The sequence below is a fragment of the Giraffa tippelskirchi genome, chromosome 14 (assembly GCF_054371585.1).
Source record: "Giraffa tippelskirchi isolate mGirTip1 chromosome 14, T2T-mGirTip1v1.2.pri, whole genome shotgun sequence".
NCBI classification, from domain to species: domain Eukaryota; kingdom Metazoa; phylum Chordata; class Mammalia; order Artiodactyla; family Giraffidae; genus Giraffa; species Giraffa tippelskirchi.
In genome coordinates this window covers 12,523,074-12,542,500 of record NC_137288.1, presented here as the reverse complement: position 1 = coordinate 12,542,500, position 19,427 = coordinate 12,523,074, and positions in this window count along the sequence as shown.

The window sequence follows — 19,427 nt, the reverse complement described above, 5'->3', positions numbered from 1 at the left end:
GAGCGCACCGGAGCGGGAGCGCGGCGGGAGGCTGACGGGGAAGGGTGGGAGTCCCGCTGCTCGCTCCCCCCTCGACCGGCACGCGACGACGTCGGCGGCGGACGGGCGGCGGCACGGGCCACGGATCGGGGCCGCGGCAGGCCCGGGAGGCGAGACGCACCAGGGCGCGGCCCCGAGGAAGCAGCAGACGGGGGAGCGGACCGAAGCGGACGGACGGACGGAGAGGGGCACCGACGAGCTGCGGCCGCGTGAGGCCAACGCCGCGCGAGACGCGGCGGCGGCGCGGAACCGGCGGCGGAGAGGTGGGGTGGCCGCGCGCCACCGCGAGGAGGATGGCTCGAAACGACCCGGGGGAAGCGAGTCGGCCACCGGGGCGCACCGCGGGATCTCACCGCCGGAGGCCTCCCAGCACAGGGGCGGTCCCGCGGCACACCCGGGGCGGCGGACTGGCCTCTCCGGCCCCCCCCACACCCCCAAGCGGAGGGTGGGGGAGGCTCCCCTCACGGGGGCTCGCGCCCACCGCCACCTACACACACACACCCAGAGCCGCGGCCGGCCCGGGAGAACGCTCTCCCGCCTGCGTACCGGCGTGCCCGCCACGGCCCTCACTCGCGCGGCCCCGCCGCGCCAGGCCCCTCCCCTCACTTCTCTCAGGGACTCCGAGGGCACTGCTCCGCCCGGGGACGACACCCACAGGAGGCGAAGCCGACTCGGTCCCAGACAGGGGGGAAGGGCACGCGGGCGGTCGCACGCGCGGGCCGAGGAGGAAGGCCGGCAGCGGCGGGGAGGGGCCGGCAAGCGCGCACAGCGACGGCCACGGGACAGGGGGCGCGGGCGCCGCCCGGGGACCAGAGAAGACCACCGGGAACACGGCCGGGCCGCCAGGAAAACCAGCGCGGGATCCCACCGCCACCCACACACGAGGGCGGTCCCGCGACGCCTGGGACGCCGGCCGGCCCCGGCCGGCCCCGGAGCGGAGTCCCACGCCCCGGCCCCGCCGCCAGGGCCGGCGGCGCCGTCCACCCGTCTCCTCCGCCCACCCTCGACGGATCCGTCTCTCCATCTAGTCTGACCCCGAGGCGCCACATCCCGGGGACACGCTCTCGAGCGAGGCGGCCCAGACCGTGCCCGCGCGCCGCCACCGGCTCGGGGACGAGGGCGGGCGCGACGGACTCCTCCTCGCCACGGCCGCGGGGCTGGGGAAGCCGGGGCCGACCGGGCGTCGCCCCCCGGCCCTTCTCCTCCTGCACTCACACCGCGGGGGCGGCCGCACGCACGCGGCGCACGCACGGTTCCCCCCCACGTGCCGGACACCCGGCGGGGCCCGGCGGGACCCTCCCCCGACTCGGCGGGGGGAGGCGCGGGCCGCGGTAGGCAACGAGCGGCACACGGCCCCACCGCGGGGCCGGCGCACCCATCCCCCCTCACAGAGGAGAGGTGGGGGGATTCTGCCCACGTGCTCTGGCAGTCGCCACGGCGGCTACACTGCGCACTCAGGAGGGGCAGCGGCCGGGGGCTCCGGTACCCCAGAGGCTCCCTCTCGGATCGCTAGAGAAGGCTTTCTCACCGAGGGCGCGCCGTCCCTCACCCCATCGTCTCTCCTTCGGGCCCACGGAGGCGCTCCACGAGCCGCCGATCCTCGACTGGGCGGGAGGGGTCTGCGGTACAGGTAAGCGGACGACCACACGGGAGCGTGTGCACGGTCGGGGCCGGAGCACGGCCCGTGCCTCCACGACGAGGCAGCACCTGCCCCCAACGGAAGAGGCGAGGGGAACAGGCACGCCTCTCTTCCCGTCTCGACCCCTCCCCCCAACGAGAGCCACTCGCGGGACACACACACACCCCACCGCGGTGGGGGACCCGAGGAGGACGCCGGGTTAAGGGAAACGACACCACCGCTCGGCCTCAGGCACCTGAGGGGGCGACCTGGAGCGCTCCAGGGGCACCACCGAGGGTCAAACGAGGCACGCTCACCCACCCACGCGGGGCGCGCGGCGCAGCGGCGGGCACAGCCCTCCCCACCGCGGGGAGGGCCGCTCGCGGGACACGCGCCGAGAAGGCGAAGCGAGAGCGTCCGCTGTGTCCGAAGACCGACGGCCTCACTGACGCCCCGTGGAGGGGGGGCGGGCAGGAGACCGAGAGTCAGGGCCGGAGGCCGCACCCACCCTCCCGCCTTCCTCACCCTCCCCGACGGGCAGGGGGAAAGGCAGGCGAGGGGCCCCGTGGACAGACCGAGAAGACCGCACACGTTCACCAGGAACGCCCGTCCCTCGTCCGGCACGGCTTAGGCCCGGCCCGGGAGAGCACGACCACACCACATCGATCCGTTGAGCCGAGGGGGAGGGGGGAAGGCACGGTGAGGGCAGTCGCCGGAGGGGCCCGCTTTAAGCCTCACCGGCCGCCTCCCCCCGCCACACCTCACCTCACCTCACCTCAGGCGACAGCCGCCGACGACCCCAGGAGGAGGAGCTGCCTGACACGGGGCACGGAGCCTACAGAGCGGGGGTCGTCCCGGCCACCACCGGGCGCCCGCAGCGGGGGTCACACAGGGTAGAAGACCCACGGCGCCTCGCCCCGCCGCCCTCGGGTCGCCCAGAGACCGGAGGTGGCGCCACGGGTCGGGTCTGCCAGACACGCCACGCGGGAGCCGACGCACAGGCCCAGGCCGGCGGCCCAAAGGCCCAGAGCCCCGCGTGCGTCCAGAGGCCCAAAGTCCTCGGCGGCAGACGCCGAGAGAGACCGTGTCGGCACTTACCTGGTGGCAGAAAAGGCCCATTTCGGGCGACAAAATGACAGCGCCCGACAGCGGGGCCCACCCACGACTGGCAGGGAGGGACCTTGGCACCTTGGCACCGCCACCTGTCCCCAGCACTACCCCAGAAACACCAGGCCCGGAGCTGTCGGGGGTCATCTGGTCGACTGGGGGGGGGGAGGGGGGCGAAGGGGGCGCCCGGTGGGCGAAGTGGGGGCGCAGACGCCAAGGGGGAGGGAGCTGGCCGGGGACGCCCTCCCCCTTCGCCCGCACGGGTAGGTGTACCCGTCCGTCCGTCCGAGTCTCCGAGCGGGGGTTTGGCTTCGAGTTGCCAAAGAGAAAAACGAAGAGAGACCCGCCGGCGAGGCGCCTCCCACGAGACGAGCGGGCCCCAACGAGGGACCACGCCCGGGGCCCCAGACCGTCCTGTCCGGGGCACCCAGGACGGCTCGAGCCGGTCCCTGACCTCCTGGCCGTGATTCAGGGAGTTGGGGAGGGGTGAGAAAGCAAACCCTCCGGGGGTGGCAAACCCTCCTGAAAGGGCGGGAAAGCAAAAACCTCCTGAAGGGAGACGCAAACCCTTCTGAAAAGGCGAACAGCAAACCCTTTTTGAGGGCGGGAGCCAACCCTCCTGGCAGAAGAAGGCAAACCCTCCTGAGGGCGAAAAGCAAACCCTCCTGAGGGAGGCCCGGTCAGGCCACCCCAGAGCCCGGCTCTGGAGCGCCGCCGCCGCCGCGACGGCCACCCTCCTCAGAAACCTAGAGAACCAATCTCCGGCGACAGCAGGACGTCCCTAGGCCTCGGCGCCACCGCCACTGTCGCTGCCAGCAGAGCCGGTCTCTGAGAGCTGTGCCCTCGGGCCCGGCGGCTGAGTCACAACCCTCCTGAAGGTCGCCGAAGCTCCAGAGGGGAGGGACACTATAAAAGCGGCCGCCAGGTGGCTCCTGACAACCGGCTCCAATGTCCCGAGGACGGGTCGCTGTCGCCGGCCGCCGAGGACGCCACAGCGCCGGCCGCCCAAACGCCCGAGCTCGGCTCGGAGCCGCCGCCTCCGAGAGACGCGACGCGACGCGACCCCGGCCGCAGAGGAAGGGAGAGGAGCTGGGAAATAGCTCCCCAGGAGGCTGCCACGAAGGAGACGCGCTCCCCCCCCACCCACGCGATTCCAGGCTGGTGGGCGGACATTCCACGGAGACGCCGGCGGGCGGCGGGGCTCGGGGCGGGGACGGCCGAGAGAGGGGCACCAGTGACATCCCGGGCTCCCCCGGGCCCCCTCCCCCGAAGGAGGGAGGGAGGGAGAGAGAGAAGGGAGGGAGGCAGGGAGGGAGGGACCGACCGGCAAAGCGAAACCAGGCAAGCGCTGCTCGGAGAACAAAGCAGGACTTCTCGAAAGCAGACACAGACACAGACACGCAAGCCCAGGAGCAAGAAAGGAAAAGAAGGAGACACTCGGACCCCCAACAAGAGAAAACGAAAGTCAACCTGTGTCGAGACCGTGATCAAGTCCAACGACAACAAACACAAGCATGCGCCGGTGGGCGGGGAAAGTGCGCTTGAGGTCAGGAGAACATGGATTTCAAAATAACTGGCCACAAACACCGGAAAGGAAAGGCGGCCGGGCGGCCGGGCCGGGCGGTCGGGTCTGGGGTGGGGTGGCAGGGCTGCTGGGGGCGGGGGTCGGTGGCGGGGGGGGGGGTGGGGGTGGGGGGTGGGGGGTGGAGGAAACGGGAGCACCTAGAAAGAGGAGGAGACTGTCGGCCGTGCTGAGACACGGAGACATCACACGGCTGGGGACCCGTTCCTATCGTTTGCCCCGGGGTGTGAGAGAGACTTGGCCTCCCGTCTCCTGGGATTTCATCTCCCCAGCAACAACGGTCAGGCAAGCTGTCGGGTGTGTGTGTGCTGCGGGGGGTTGGGGGGTTGGGGGGCGGGGTGGGGAGAAAAAAGAAGACGCCTTTCAAGTGAAAGGAGGGAGCGTAAAGGTCACTGAACCCTCTGACAGCGGCCTTCCATTTTCCACACCAGTGACACGTTCTCCCAAGTCGCCCGGTTCCAGAAAACGCTTTTCGGAAACAGAATCCTCGGGGCCCGCGAACTCCTTAGGAATCCTCGGATGAGCTTCCGGGCCAGGCTATACCGTAGGCAGCGCGCTTCCCCTGAAGCCAAAGCCACGGGCTCCAGAGGGCCACGTCCAAGAAGCTGATCTGGTACGGAACCCGATGTCTTCTTCTCTAGGACACTTCTAGCAGCAGCAAGAGTGCCAGTTTGTGAGAATCGAAGGTGAAGCCGGCACGATGTAAACCCAGCGATGTGAGCGGTCAGAGGCCCATCTAGATTCGAACTCCAGTGCTGGAGGGAGGGGAGCAGTGGGGACAGGAGGGTGGCCTGCGAGTCCGCCGTCCTGTCCCCACTCCCCGTGTGAACATCCGCCCCGTGGAAGGTGTCGAGGAACCTCATGACCTGACCTACGGGGTGAACCGTCGCCAAAGACAAAGAATTCCTCCAGCCAGGCGTCGTCCGCAGCCACGAACCCCTTCCCTCCGTCGCCCGGCCTTTCAGAATGCCACGTGGAGCCCTCTCGAGACGTGTGGGGCTTGGAGGTATGGGCCCCCGAATTCTCCTCGCCCGGCCCTGCAAGAAACCATCCCGGGCCTGCCCCACATGAAGACTTCTCGGGCTTTTCGGTGGACCGGGCCTCCCAGGGTGCCCCTGCACCCGGCACCCTGCGACATCCCGAGAGATCCCACGGAGAAACGTCTCCGGCCACTCGCGCGGCATCTGCCTCGCTGGCGGGCGCCCCTTCCAACCTCCCCAGAGATACGTGAGCACGGACGCTTCTTCCCCATCTGGGTCCCCTCACAGGCTCTGTGAGTTCCTGCGGTTCCGCACGCCCTCGACTTGGCTGTGGTTCGGGGCTCTGTTCTGTTCTGTGTTTGCTCTCCGGCCCACGTGATCTCTCTGGCTAGGGCACCCAGGAAAAGCGAAAAGAAATCGAGTCCGTGTGAGTACTATTCAGGCATCAAGTGGGGATACCTACCAATGACCTCTAACGTGGATCCACCAAGATGGCGGCCGTGTGGGGTTCAGGAGGATCATTTTGCGTTTTCTGGGGGCGCTATTTGCTCTCAATGATTTCACGTGCCTTTTGGGCATGGCTCACGGAGATGGGACGTGAAGCAGCAGGGCAGCCACATCTGGCGTCTCGGCCTAGCTAGGGCGGCTCCACGAGTGACCTCTCGGAACCGGGGCTGAGACCGCCATCCCTCCCCGGGCCCCCCTCGGTGGCTGGGTGTGGGGGGGGGAGGGGGAGGTTTCGGAGGGGAGACGGGAGATCTGGGCTTGTGGTTGGGGGCGCGCGGGGCCACACGTGTCCTGTCATGATATTCCTGCAGCGCTCCAACGAGATAAATATTATTCTCTATTCTGCAGATGGCTATCTGTACCTGAATGGAAATGTATTAGACTCTTGAAATCCGAGCCTTGACGAGGGGTGCGCCCTGTACGTCTCGGGCTACAGGCAGCATACGGAAACTGAAGATATCAGGAATCACGTATAAAGGTTAAAGTCAAAGAAACGGACCTAGTTCAGGGGCAGACTTAGTCTTCCTCGCTGCAGCCTCAAGGTAAACGCTGGGGGTACCCAGTCTATTCTTGGGAAGATACAGTGTTTATTTTAACTGTTGCCAGCAACGCAGCTTCTCCTCTGCCGGAGGTGAAATTGAGATTTAGTTCTTGCAGCTAGTAGTTCTTTTTCAGAACATCTATCAGGAAGGATCCGAATAGCTTGTCATGTCCCTGAAAGTATACTAGAGAACATTTGGTTCAGTTCTCGTACCCAGAGACTGGGGAAATTAAGGTGGCACTAGAAATCGCACCTTTGGGTTATATAGTATCTTTGCTGGAAAACAGGCTGCTCTGAAACTCTAATTGTATCAAACAGTAGCAGGGATAAGAAGTGCATGATCCACAAGTTTCAGTAAAGCTGGCTCTCCCGCTCCTTAACATTATATACATTGTTAACAAAAGTTTAGAACTGGACACTTGATGGCAACAAAGAGGCATCCTGTTTGGCGTTTCTTCGGACTGCAGCCGGGAGAGGAGCAGAGCCGACTTGTTCAGTCCCCGGTCCCGCTACTCCTAGGCCTTTCCTCACACTTGATCTTGGATGCTCTGGGGGCAGGTTGTGTCTGCAACAAGCACTCGATGTGTCCGGAAGCACTGAATCCTCTGTTCATTGACTTTGTTCCCAGGACTGTCTCAGGAGGTGACGATGTTTTCCCATGGGGGAATCTGTGTCAGAGGCTTGCCAACCATACTTTCCACGTGGTTCATGAAAAGCTCGCCCGTCGCCGGTCACCTGTCAACTCACCATCCGTACGAGAGTCAGCACCAACACGCCCGGCAGAGCTGAGCGTCAAGAAGGGGTTGCGTGGAAAGAGATTTGTATGCTTGGTCCTGGTCCTGGTTATAGACAGAAAGTATCAAGGGGGAATAACTCCCAGAATAAGTAGGCTTGCCTGGAATGCGAAATAGTGAGAAGAGGCCTCGCGCTTGGAGGACGGGTCAGAGCTTTAGCCACGGGAGAGTGAAAAGGAAAGGCCCGGGAAAGGGCCGTGGGGCAGGGGACGGTCTGAGCCCAGCACCAGCGGTGAAGGACGAGGAGGCACCTTGAAAGAACGTGCTGTTCGGAGGTTTGTGGTAAGAGCACACCGGTGCTGCTAAAGATGAGGCTTGTGGAACCCAGATAGTAAGGAGGAGCCAGAAACAGGCCAGGAAGGATGAGAATCCCGTGTACTGAGGACCTGCACTTCACCAAGCCCACAGCAAAGGGTGCTGTCTAGATTCAAACCCAGTCACTTGCGCAAACGCCGCTCAGCCACCTCCTCATCTACAAGGCCGACAGATACTCGGTGCGTGAGGTGCGTGTACGTACAGTCTAGGTGGACGGCACTCACATATCAGGCAACCACACAGCTAATACATGCTTTGAAAGAACCAAGAGTGAGCTGATAGCTTTTTCTGGATCTGCCTATAAGCAAAGATACCGCTCGCTGCATACTGTGGATCTCGACTCCTGTCTCACGTCTCCATGAAGCCATCAGAAAAGTCCTGTTCGTGCTCCCTCTCAGGCCAGGAATGACACTTCAAGTGTAACGTGCTCACGAAGTCCTCAGAGATTCATGGATTTGAATCGAGAAATTCCACCTGGTCCTTTCGCTCCCGATCCACTCCTGCTCTCACCACTACTACCACACGGGTCAGACACGAGCGAGTTCCCCTGAATTAGCTTGCACACGTGGGGGTGGAGTTAGCTTTCGGCACACGGATATTTAGAAATTCCATGGCAGTAGGCCAGGTATTCACATTATGTATCGGATATTCGCCTAATTTGATAATAAGAGAGCCCGGGCCTCAGGCATAACTTCAGGCCGATTTTCCCTCCAACGGAAACAGCTCAGATGGGCTGGCAGCCCGAGAGAACGAGCAACTGCCACTAACAGACTGAGACACCTGTGGGCTCCCTCCATGGGGAGACCTTCTGCCAAGGCTTCTCCCTCAAGGGCCGTTACCCAGCCTGCGGGCATCAGCTGAGGAGAAGGGGAGGTGGGTGCCCCGGAAACCAGCCGCGCTCGAGTCAGTCTCCCAGGAGCTCTCGTTCCAGCTCTGGACGCTCACTCCCGGGCCCGGGTTCTCACTCCCGCTTTCAGATGGATCCCAGGCCCTTCTTCAGAGAAGTTCCTCCAGATGAGTCCCCAGCCACCAGTGGGCCTCATTCGACCTTGCGGGACCTCCCTCCCCTTCTGAAGCTAGGTTCCGTCTCTCTCTTCACAAAACTTTAAGTCCAAGATGGATTGTTAACAATGACTTGCCATTTCCTTTTGTTCTCACCATTATTCTGACTACTTGCATTTAATTCCGCTCACCTTCGGATTGCTTGTGACACTCCAGGCCACCGAAAAAAAGAGAGTTTCTGTTCTGGGCTCAAAGATCCTCAGGAGGCATTTGGGCCTCACTTTACCTCTGCTGGAGACAGGAAGGTGGCAGGTGACCGGGACCTGCCAAGAGCAGAGCAGAAGCTGTGCCCCTGAGCAGTGGTGCCTGGCTCTCTCTCATTGGTCGCAGAGGGTCTGCAAGATTCGAGGGGGTTCCTGACGGCCCCACCATGCTGGTGAGCCGTGTCGTCTCATCTCATCGGGAATCTGACCCCGCATCGGCAAGCGTAGCCATGTGCCCTCACCCTGAGTCTCTAAACCCTTCCCAGACCATCACTCGGCCCGCCTTCTCCTCTCAGGCAGAATGAACCTGGGCTTCTCTCCTGGGACAGGTCATTCTGTGTCATGGGATGTCCTCTTTACTCCTATTGCCGGCAACAGGAGTATTGATGTGCTGCTCATAGGTCAGAGACTCCTCATTCGTATTACCCAGAGGCTTTTCTTCAGTCAGTAAATTTTGTTCCTTTGAAGTCAAAGGGATTGCATTGCCTTTGAAGACTATCATTTCTGACCTAGTCGCAAACCGTCTCTTTTGAGGAACTTCCTTAGGGTTCCAGGGATTAAGACAGTTTGCTTCCATTGCAAAGGGCACAGATTCTTTCCTCGATTGCAGGATCTAGATCTCCCGTGCCTCACACTGTAGCCAAAAAGGTATATTTTAAATATAAGAGGGCCAAGCATAAACCTACTACTTTCCCTTTCCATTATTATGATAATAATCTAGTTCTCTTCAAGGCAACACAAATGTTTCTTACTAACTAGAAGGATCATGTCGCGGAAATTATAAAGAGAAAAACAGGGAATTACTTCATGGTATCTCACTACATCCGTCTCTGATCCAACGTACGAAAAATCAAGGAAGTCCACGTAAAGTATCATCTTTAAATAGAGCTCTCCACTTTGAGAGAATAGAACTAAACTCATTAAAACTAAGTTTTCCAGTATGTGGCTGCTTTGAAATCTTGCATCCAACCGACAATTCTGGAACCTATGATAATTCAGAATTGAGTAACCGATGACACAAACACTCTACTAGTCAGGGGGACGTTTTGGATCGCCTGAGTTCTAGGTTCTCAATGTTATCAAGCCAGACACAATCTTCACGGTTTTTCATAGATCCTGTAATATCTTTTTTAAAATTTCAACTTTTTTGAGGTACAATTGACATATAAAATTGCAAGAAATTGAAATATGACTGTGGTGATTTCACGTGTTTACGATGTGAAAGGATTCCTCATCCAGTTAATTCATATCACCTCACATATTTCACCTTCTTTTTTTTTTCTTCCCTCCATCTTTCCCACTTAGATTTTATCTTCATAAGATTTCATTTATACAAAACATGTCAAAAAGATTGCCGTGTTTTACATTAGATCCTCAGACTCTATTCATCTTATAGCTGAACATTTGTTCCCTTTTACCAACCTCTCCCCATAGCCCTAGTAACCACTTTTCTACTCTCTGTATGAGTTTTACTTTTTCCGGGAGGCACTGTCAGAGCCAGTCCTGAAATTTCCTCCAATTACAATTCTTCTCTCAGAGTCATCAGTCCATTTTGTGTTATCTTTCATGTTTTACAAAATTACTCCTAACCAGCAATGGAGCAGGTGTGGCAGGCAATGAGCCAAGAAGATTTACAGGGTGGCATCCACTTACTGTGGGAATTAACCATGGCATTGATCAGTCTATCAACCTAGAAAGAGATAACTGGACATTGCACAAAAATTTGCTTATTTCTTTGTAGAAGTTTGGCATTAAACTAAACCCTTAGTTTGGGATGGGATGGGGTGGGGTGGGGTGGGGTGGGGTGGGGTGGGGGGGTGGGGGGTGGAGGAAACGGGAGCACCTAGAAAGAGGAGGAGACTGTCGGCCGTGCTGAGACACGGAGACATCACACGGCTGGGGACCCGTTCCTATCGTTTGCCCCGGGGTGTGAGAGAGACTTGGCCTCCCGTCTCCTGGGATTTCATCTCCCCAGCAACAACGGTCAGGCAAGCTGTCGGGTGTGTGTGTGCTGCGGGGGGTTGGGGGGTTGGGGGGCGGGGTGGGGAGAAAAAAGAAGACGCCTTTCAAGTGAAAGGAGGGAGCGTAAAGGTCACTGAACCCTCTGACAGCGGCCTTCCATTTTCCACACCAGTGACACGTTCTCCCAAGTCGCCCGGTTCCAGAAAACGCTTTTCGGAAACAGAATCCTCGGGGCCCGCGAACTCCTTAGGAATCCTCGGATGAGCTTCCGGGCCAGGCTATACCGTAGGCAGCGCGCTTCCCCTGAAGCCAAAGCCACGGGCTCCAGAGGGCCACGTCCAAGAAGCTGATCTGGTACGGAACCCGATGTCTTCTTCTCTAGGACACTTCTAGCAGCAGCAAGAGTGCCAGTTTGTGAGAATCGAAGGTGAAGCCGGCACGATGTAAACCCAGCGATGTGTGCGGTCAGAGGCCCATCTAGATTCGAACTCCAGTGCTGGAGGGAGGGGAGCAGTGGGGACAGGAGGGTCGCCTGCGAGTCCGCCGTCCCGTCCCCACTCCTCCTGTGAACATCCGCCCCGTGGAAGGTGTCGAGGAACCTCATGACCTGACCTGCGGGGTGAACCGTCGCCAAAGACAAAGAATTCCTCCAGCCAGGCGTTGTCCGCAGCCACGAACCCCTTCCCTCCGTCGCCCGGCCTTTCAGAATGCCACGTGGAACCCTCTCGAGACGTGTGGGGCTTGGAGGTATGGGCCCCCGAATTCTCCTCGCCCGGCCCTGCAAGAAACCATTCCGTGCCTGCCCCACATGAAGACTTCTCGGGCTTTTCGGTGGACCGGGCCTCCCAGGGTGCCCCTGCACCCGGCACCCTGCGACACCCCGAGAGATCCCACGGAGAAACGTCTCCGGCCACTCGCGCGGCACCTGCCTCGCTGGCGGGCGCCCCTTCCAACCTCCCCAGAGATACGTGAGCACGGACGCTTCTTCCCCATCTGGGTCCCCTCACAGGCTCTGTGAGTTCCTGCGGTTCCGCACGCCCTCGACTTGGCTGTGGTTCGGGGCTCTGTTCTGTTCTGTGTTTGCTCTCCGGCCCACGTGATCTCTCTGGCTAGGGCACCCAGGAAAAGCGAAAAGAAATCGAGTCCGTGTGAGTACTATTCAGGCATCAAGTGGGGATACCTACCAACGACCTCTAACGTGGATCCACCAAGATGGCGGCCGTGTGGGGTTCAGGAGGATCATTTTGCGTTTTCTGGGGGCGCTGTTTGCTCTCAATGATTTCACGTGCCTTTTGGGCATGGCTCACGGAGATGGACGTGAAGCAGCAGGGCAGCCACATCTGGCGTCTCGGCCTAGCTAGGGCGGCTCCACGAGTGACCTCTCGGAACCGGGGCTGAGACCGCCATCCCTCCCCGGGCCCCCCTCGGTGGCTGGGTATGGGGGGGAGGAGGGGGAGGTTTCGGAGGGGAGACGGGAGATCTGGGCTTGTGGTTGGGGGCGCGCGGGGCCACACGTGTCCTGTCATGATATTCCTGTAACGCTCCAACGAGATACGTATTATTCTCTATTCTGCAGATTGCTATCTGTATCTGAATGGAAATGTATTAGACTCTTGAAATCTGAGCCTTGACGAGGGGTGCGCCCTGTACGTCTCGGGCTACAGGCAGCATACGGAAACTGAAGATATCAGGAATCACGTATAAAGGTTCAAGTCAAAGAAACGGACCTAGTTCAGTGGCAGACTTAGTCTTCCTCGCTGCAGCCTCAAGGTAAATGCTGGGGGTACCCAGTCTATTCTTGGGAAGATACAGTGTTTATCTTAACTGTTGCCAGCAGCGCAGCTTCTCCTCTACCGGAGTTGAAATTGAGATTTAGTTCTTGCAGCTAGTAGTTCTTTTTCAGAACATCTATCGGGAAGGATCTGAATAGCTTGTCATGTCCCTGAAAATATACTAGACAACATTTGGTTCAGCTCTCGTACCCAGAGACTGGGGAAATTAAGGGGGCACTAGAAATCGCACCTTTGCGTTATATAGTATCTTTCCTGGAAAACAGGGTGCTCTTAAACTCTAATTGTATCAAACAGTAGCAGGGATAAGAAGTGCACGATCCACAAGTTTCAGTAAAGCCGGCTCTCCCGCGCCTTAACATTGTATACATTGTTAACAAAAGTTTAGAACTGGACACTCGATGGCAACAAAGAGGCATCCTGTTTGGCGTTTCTTTGGACTGCAGCCGGGAGAGGAGCAGAGCCGACTTGTTCAGTCCCCGGTCCCGCTACTCCTAGGCCTTTCCTCACACTTGACCTTGGATGCTCTGGGGCAGGTTGTGTCTGCCACAAGCACTCGATGTGTCCGGAAGCACTGAATCCTCTGTTCGTTGACTTTGTTCCCAGGACTGTCTCAGGAGGTGACGATGTTTTCCCATGGGGGAATCTGTGTCAGAGGCTTGCCAACCATACTTTCCACGTGGTTCATGAAAAGCTCACCCGTCACCGGTCACCTGTCGACTCACCATCCGTACGAGAGTCAGCACCAACACGCCCGGCAGAGCTGAGCGTCAAGAAGGGGTTGCGTGGAAAGAGATTTGTGTGCTTGGTCCTGGTCCTGGTTATAGACAGAAAGTATCAAGGGGGAATAACTCCCAGAATAAGTAGGCTTGCCTGGAATGCGAAATAGTGAGAAGAGGCCTCGCGCTTGGAGGATGGGTCAGAGCTCTAGCCACGGGAGAGTGAAAAGGAAAGGCCCGGGAAAGGGCCGTGGGGCAGGGGACGGTCTGAGCCCAGCACCAGCGGTGAAGGACGAGGAGGCACCTTGAAAGAACGTGCTGTTCGGAGGTTTGTGGTAAGAGCACACCGGTGCTGCTAAAGATGAGGCTTGTGGAACCCAGATGGTGAAGAGGAGCCAGAAACAGGCCAGGAAGGATGAGAATCCTGTGTACTGAGGACCTGCACTTCACCAAGCCCACAGCAAAGGGTGCTGTCTAGATTCAAACCCAGTCACTTGCGCAAACGCCCCTCAGCCACCTCCTCATCTACAAGGCCGACAGATACTCGGTGCGTGAGGTGCGTGTACAGTCTAGGTGGACGGCACTCACATTATCGGGCAACCACACAGCTACTACGTGCTTTGAAAGAACCAACAGTGAGCTGATAGCTTTTTCTGGATCTGCCTATAAGCAAAGATACCGCTCGCTGCATACTGTGGATCTCGACTCCTGTCTCACGTCTCCATGAAGCCGTCAGAAAAGTCCTGTTCGTGCTCCCTCTCAGGCCAGGAATGACACTTAAAGTGTAACGTGCTCACGAAGTCCTCAGAGATTCATGGATTTGAATCGAGAAATTCCACCTGGTCCTTTCGCTCCCGATCCACTCCTGCTCTCACCACTACTACCACACGGGTCAGACACGAGCGAGTTCCCCTGAATTAGCTTGCACACGTGGGGACGGAGTTAGCTTTCGGCACACGGATATTTAGAAATTCCATGGCAGTAGGCCAGGTATTCACATTATGTATCGGATATTCGCCTAATTTGATAATAAGAGAGCTCAGGCCTCAGGCGTAACTTCAGGCAGATTTCCCCTCCAACAGAAACAGCTCAGATGGGCTGGCAGCCCGAGAAAACGAGCAACTGCCACTGACAGACTGAGACACCCATGGGCTCCCTCCGCGGGGAGACCTTCTGCCAAGGCTTCTCCCTCAAGGGCCGTGACCCAGCCTGCGGGCATCAGCTGAGGAGAAGGGGAGGTGGGTGCCCCGGAAACCAGCCGCGCTCGAGTCAGTCTCCCAGGAGCTCTCATTCCAGCTCTGGACGCTCACTCCCGGGCCTGGGTTCCCACTCCCGCTTTCAGATGGATCCCAGGCCCTTCTTCAGAGAAGTTCCTCCAGATGAGTCCCCAGCCACCAGTGGGCCTCATTCGACCTTGCGGGACCTCCCTCCCCTTCTGAAGCTAGGTTCCGTCTCTCTCTTCACAAAACTTTACGTCCAAAATAGATTGTTAACAGTGACTTGCCGTTTCCTTTTGTTCTCACCATTATTCTGACTACTTGCATTTAATTCCGCTCACCTTCGGATTGCTTATGACACTCCAGGCCACCGAAAAAAAGAGTTTCCGTTCTGAGCTCAAAGATCCTCAGGCGGCATTTGGGCCTCACTTTACCTCTGCTGGAGACAGGAAGGTGGCAGGTGACCGGGACCTGCCAAGAGCAGAGCAGAAGCTGTGCCCCTGAGCAGTGGTGCCTGGCTCTCTCTCATTGGTCGCAGAGGGTCTGCAAGATTCGAGGGGGTTCTTGACGCCCCCACCATGCTGGCGAGCCGTGTCGTCTCATCTCATCGGGAATCTGACCCCTCATCAGCAAGCGTAGCCATGTGCCCGCACCCTGAGTCTCTAAACCCTTCCCAGACCATCGCTCGGCCCGCCTTCTCCTCTCGGGCAGAATGAACCTGGGCTTCTCTCCTGGGACAGGTCCTTCTGTGTCATGGGATGTCCTCTTTACTCCTATTGCCGGCAATAGGAGTATTGATGGGCTGCTCATAGGTCAGAGACTCCTCATTCGTATTACCCAGAGGCTTCTCTTCAGTCAGTAAATTTTGTTCCTTTGACCTTAAAGGGATTGCCTTTGAAGACTATCATTTCTGACCTAGTCGCAAACCGTCTCTTTTGAGGAACTTCCTTAGGGTTCCAGGGATTAAGACAGTTTGCTTCCATTGCAAAGGGCACAGATTCATTCCTCGATTGCAGGATCTAGATCTCCTGTGCCTCACACTCTAGCCAAAAAGGTATATTTTAAATATAAAAGGGCCAAGCATAAACCTACTACTTTCCCTTTCCATTATTATGATAATAATCTAATTCTCTTCAAGGCAACACAAATGTTTCTTACTAACTAGAAGGATCATGTCGCGGAAATTATAAAGAGAAAAACAGGGAATTACTTCATGATATCTCACTATATCCGTCTCTGATCCAGCGTACGAAACATCAAGGAAGTCCACGTGAAATATCATCTTTAAATAGAGCTCTCCGCTTTGAGAGAATAGAACTAAACTCATTAAAACTAAGTTTTCCAGCATGTGGCTGCTTTGAAATCTTGCATCCAACCAACAATTCTGGAACCTATGATAATTCGGAATTGAGTAACCGATGACACAAACACTCTATTAGTCAGGGGGACGTTTTGGATCGCCTGAGTTCTAGGTTCTCAATGTTATCAAGCCAGACACAATCCTCACGGTTTTTCATAGATCTTGTAATATCTTTTTTAAAATTTCAACTTTTTTGAGGTATAATTGACATACAACATTGCAAGAAATTGAAATATAACTGTGGTGATTTCATGTGTTTACGATGTGAAAGGATTCCTCATCCAGTTAATTCATATCACCTCACATATTTCACCTTCTTTTTTTTTTTCTTCCCTCCATCTTTCCTACTTAGATTTTTATCTTCATATAAGATTTCATTTATACAAAACATGTCAAAAAGATTGCCGTGTTTTACGTTAGATCCTCAGACTCTATTCATCTTATAGCTGAATATTTGTTCCCTTTTACCAACCTCTCCCCATAGCCCTAGTAACCACTTTTCCACTCTCTGTATGAGTTTTACTTTTTCCGGGATGCAATATCAGAGCCAGTCCTGAAATGTCCTCCAATTACAATTCTTCTCTCAGAGTCATCAGTCCATTTTGTGTTCTCTTTCATGTTTTACAACATTACTCCTAACCAGCAATGGAGCGGGTGTGGCAGGCAATGAGCCAAGAAGATTTACAGGGTGGCATCCACTTACTGTGGGAATTAACCACGGCATTGATCAGTCTATCAACCTAGAAAGAGATCACTGGACATTGCACAAAAATTTGCTTATTTCTTTGTAGAAGTTTGGCATTAAACTAAACCCTTAGTTTGGGATGGGATGGGATGGGGTGGGATGGGATGGGATGGGATGGGGTGGGGGGTGGGGGGTGGAGGAAACGGGAGCACCCAGAACGAGGAGGAGACTGTCGGCCGTGCCGAGACACGGAAACATCGCACGGCTGGGGACCCGTTCCTATCGTCTTCCCCGGGGTGTGAAAGAGACTTGGCCTCCCGTCTCCTGAGAGTTCATCTCCCCAGCAACAACGGTCAGGCAAGCTGTCGGGTGTGTGTGTGTTGCGGGGGGTTGGGGGGCGGGGTGGGGAGAAAAAAGAAGACACCTTTCAAGTGAAAGGAGGGAGCGTAAAGGTCACTGAACCCTCTGACAGCGGCCTTCCATTTTCCAGACCAGTGACACGTTCCCCCAAGTCGCCCGGTTCCAGAAAACGCTTTTCGGAAACAGAATCCTCGGGGCCCGCGAACTCCTGAGGAATCCTCGGATGAGCTTCCGGGCCAGGCTATACCGTAGGCAGCGTGCTTCCCCTGAAGCCAAAGCCACGGGCTCCAGAGGGCCGCGTCCAAGAAGCTGATCTCGTACGGAACCCGGTGTCTTCTTCTCTAGGACACTCCTAGAAGCAGCAAGAGTGCCAGTTTGTGAGACTCGAAGGTGAAGCCGGCACGACGTAAACCCAGCGATGTGTGCGGTCAGAGGCCCATCTAGATTCGAGCTCCAGTTCTGGAGGGGAGCAGTGGGGACAGGAGGGTGGCCTGCGAGTCCGCCGTCCCGTCCCCACTCCTCCTGTGAACATCCGCCCCGTGGAAGGTGTCGAGGAACCTCATGACCTGACCTGCGGGGTGAACCGTCGCCAAAGACAAAGAATTCCTCCAGCCAGGCGTTGTCCGCAGCCACGAACCCCTTCCCTCCGTCGCCCGGCCTTTCAGAATGCCACGTGGAACCCTCTCGAGACGTGTGGGGCTTGGAGGTATGGGCCCCCGAATTCTCCTCGCCCGGCCCTGCAAGAAACCATTCCGTGCCTGCCCCACATGAAGACTTCTCGGGCTTTTCGGTGGACCGGGCCTCCCAGGGTGCCCCTGCACCCGGCACCCTGCGACACCCCGAGAGATCCCACGGAGAAACGTCTCCGGCCACTCGCGCGGCACCTGCCTCGCTGGCGGGCGCCCCTTCCAACCTCCCCAGAGATACGTGAGCACGGACGCTTCTTCCCCATCTGGGTCCCCTCACAGGCTCTGTGAGTTCCTGCGGTTCCGCACGCCCTCGACTTGGCTGTGGTTCGGGGCTCTGTTCTGTTCTGTGTTTGCTCTCCGGCCCACGTGATCTCTCTGGCTAGGGCACCCAGGAAAAGCGAAAAGAAATCGAGTCCGTGTGAGTACTATTCAGGCATCAAGTGGGGATACCTACCAACGACCTCTAACGTGGATCCACCAAGATGGCGGCCGTGTGGGGTTCAGGAGGATCATTTTGCGTTTTCTGGGGGCGCTGTTTGCTCTCAATGATTTCACGTGCCTTTGGGGCATGGCTCACGGAGATGGACGTGAAGCAGCAGGGCAGCCACATCTGGCGTCTCGGCCTAGCTAGGGCGGCTCCACGAGTGACCTCTCGGAACCGGGGCTGAGACCGCCATCCCTCCCCGGGCCCCCCTCGGTGGCTGGGTATGGGGGGGAGGAGGGGGAGGTTTCGGAGGGGAGACGGGAGATCTGGGCTTGTGGTTGGGGGCGCGCGGGGCCACACGTGTCATGTCATGATATTCCTGTAACGCTCCAACGAGATACGTATTATTCTCTATTCTGCAGATTGCTATCTGTATCTGAATGGAAATGTATTAGACTCTTGAAATCTGAGCCTTGACGAGGGGTGCGCCCTGTACGTCTCGGGCTACAGGCAGCATACGGAAACTGAAGATATCAGGAATCACGTATAAAGGTTCAAGTCAAAGAAACGGACCTAGTTCAGGGGCAGACTTAGTCTTCCTCGCTGCAGCCTCAAGGTAAATGCTGGGGGTACCCAGTCTATTCTTGGGAAGATACAGTGTTTATCTTAACTGTTGCCAGCAGCGCAGCTTCTCCTCTACCGGAGTTGAAATTGAGATTTAGTTCTTGCAGCTAGTAGTTCTTTTTCAGAACATCTATCGGGAAGGATCTGAATAGCTTGTCATGTCCCTGAAAATATACTAGACAACATTTGGTTCAGCTCTCGTACCCAGAGACTGGGGAAATTAAGGTGGCACTAGAAATCGCACCTTTGCGTTATATAGTATCTTTCCTGGAAAACAGGGTGCTCTTAAACTCTAATTGTATCAAACAGTAGCAGGGATAAGAAGTGCACGATCCACAAGTTTCAGTAAAGCCGGCTCTCCCGCGCCTTAACATTGTATACATTGTTAACAAAAGTTTAGAACTGGACACTCGATGGCAACAAAGAGGCATCCTGTTTGGCGTTTCTTTGGACTGCAGCCGGGAGAGGAGCAGAGCCGACTTGTTCAGTCCCCGGTCCCGCTACTCCTAGGCCTTTCCTCACACTTGACCTTGGATGCTCTGGGGCAGGTTGTGTCTGCCACAAGCACTCGATGTGTCCGGAAGCACTGAATCCTCTGTTCGTTGACTTTGTTCCCAGGACTGTCTCAGGAGGTGACGATGTTTTCCCATGGGGGAATCTGTGTCAGAGGCTTGCCAACCATACTTTCCACGTGGTTCATGAAAAGCTCACCCGTCACCGGTCACCTGTCGACTCACCATCCGTACGAGAGTCAGCACCAACACGCCCGGCAGAGCTGAGCGTCAAGAAGGGGTTGCGTGGAAAGAGATTTGTGTGCTTGGTCCTGGTCCTGGTTATAGACAGAAAGTA